Below are 2154 nucleotides of genomic sequence, written 5' to 3' on the forward strand. Positions count from 1 at the left end.
TGGACCTGAGTTGTGCTTCGCCCTCGTGGTTGTTTTTCGTTCCTCCTTCAAGTTACCTCGTAGTTCACCCTTGTGGTTGTTTTTGGTTATATTTTGGACTCAGCTCAGTTTTCTCCTCAGTGGTAGTTTTTTTGTTTTCTCTATTAAAGTGAGTAAATGTACCTGCTTCTGGATCTCCGTCTGTGATCGCACATAACATCATCAATATGACTACAGAGGGGAGCGCTACATGTCGTTGAAGTGTTTTCTATATTCACATATGTTTGTCGGAAATATTTTACACCAGAAAGTTCCAACAATTTTATCTTGGAACTCATTTGTACTAGTTATATCTGCAACTCATGCTGATATACAACTGAAAACAAAACCATGCTGCATCTCAAAGAGCTTCAGTAAACCCAAACCTCCCTCATTGATCAGACAACTTGACAAGAGTAGAGTTACAAAATCATAAAGTCAAAAAGCAAGAACTAAACCCCTACAGACATTCAACATCTGGGGTTGGGTGGGTTAGTAATGCATCATAAGTTCAAAACATCAGCAGCAAAATCCAACCGATCAACCAATGAAATGTGAAGACTGGATCAACACCCAGATTTACCCTGACCCGAGGATCTGCAGTCTTGGGACTTCAGAGCTCACCCCACCACAAACTTTACATCACAACACATAAAACTATTGAGACTGACCTCAGAGTCTGCAGTCCACAACTCTCCAGAAAACCACGTAGCTGCTCCACATCCTGCAGGTGGTTCCCACTGAGGTCCAGATATCTCAGCTGGGAGGGGTTAGCCTTCAGAGCTGATCCCAGAGAGCTGATCTCTGACAAACCACAGCCACACAACCTAATAAAACAATACAAGACATTGATAGAGCCATTGATACCACTGATCATCTAATAATATGGGATAACATTAAAACATACAGATTACTGTTACTGGGAGGGAAGAAAATAATAATTATTCACTGAATTACTGAGCAACATTTGAACATATGAGTAGATCTGATTTGTCATCAGAGCAACAGTGACTGAAGATACACATGTCTGTGGTCCTTTTCTGTCTGTCAGTCCTGACAGATGATTTAAAAACTGGACCTCAGCCTAATAATAACATTAACTGACCTAAGAACCTGCAGTATGCAGTGAGGACTGTCCAGTCCAGCACATAGCTGCTTCAGTCCTGAATCCTCCAGCCTGTTCCGGTTCATGTCGAGCTCTGTCAGATGGGAGGGGTCGGACTTCAGAGCTGAGGCCACAACTTCCCAGTGAGTCTCTGAGAGTTTACAGTCAGAAAGTCTGTGATGACAGAAATATCAGAACATTATGAAAGGGACACGTTAAGTAGTAGCAGTGATCTCATTTGATCTGACTGTTTGACATGTAACAATAGTTCTGATCATTCTCATCGTCTCATTTTGACAGTGGATTTCACTTTATTCCTCTGTTGTAGGTTCTTCCAGCTGATATTGCTGAAAGATAAATTCTTCTCTTTCATGCAGAGACTTTAAAGAGTTATTCTGTTGTGTGACATCCTGATTGAACTGTTTGTGTAATGGTATGTGTCTGCATGTTTGCATACCATGATGTTGTGCTGCAGTTTTTGCAGTCTTTGTATCTATGTAGTTTGTGCAGCTCTTTGGCCACATGCAGCTGTTTTAACTACAAATAAAGACACATTTATTGTCCATTCATTTAACAGCTTCAAACAGAAACATACAAAACAATGTTTTCACAGTAGAAGAACATCTGAGACAAAAACACAGCTGATGTGATGTGTCAATGAACACAAGGAGCTCTGTTAGAGAGAAACACACAGTGTGAATGTGTCTAAGAACTAAACCAGTAATCTACACTGATTGGTCACATCTGGACTCACCTGAACTTTCTGCAGTTCCTCACAGCTGGAAGCAGTCTCAATCGTCCTTCTGTTGTTGTGTTGTACTTCATCAGGTCTAGCTCATCAAGAACCTCCTCTGACATCTGCAGCATGTAGGCCAGAGCTGAGCAGTGGATCTCAGAGAGTTTCTTCTCTGATCTGTTCTCTGACTGCAGGAACTCTTGGATCTCCTGATGCACTGAGAGGTCGTTCATCTCCATCAGACAGTGGAAGATGTTGATGCTTCTGTCAGGGGACACTGTATCAGTGCGTCTCC

The sequence above is a fragment of the Parambassis ranga genome, unplaced genomic scaffold (genome assembly GCF_900634625.1).
Source record: "Parambassis ranga unplaced genomic scaffold, fParRan2.1 scaffold_31_arrow_ctg1, whole genome shotgun sequence".
In the NCBI taxonomy this organism is placed as follows: domain Eukaryota; kingdom Metazoa; phylum Chordata; class Actinopteri; family Ambassidae; genus Parambassis; species Parambassis ranga.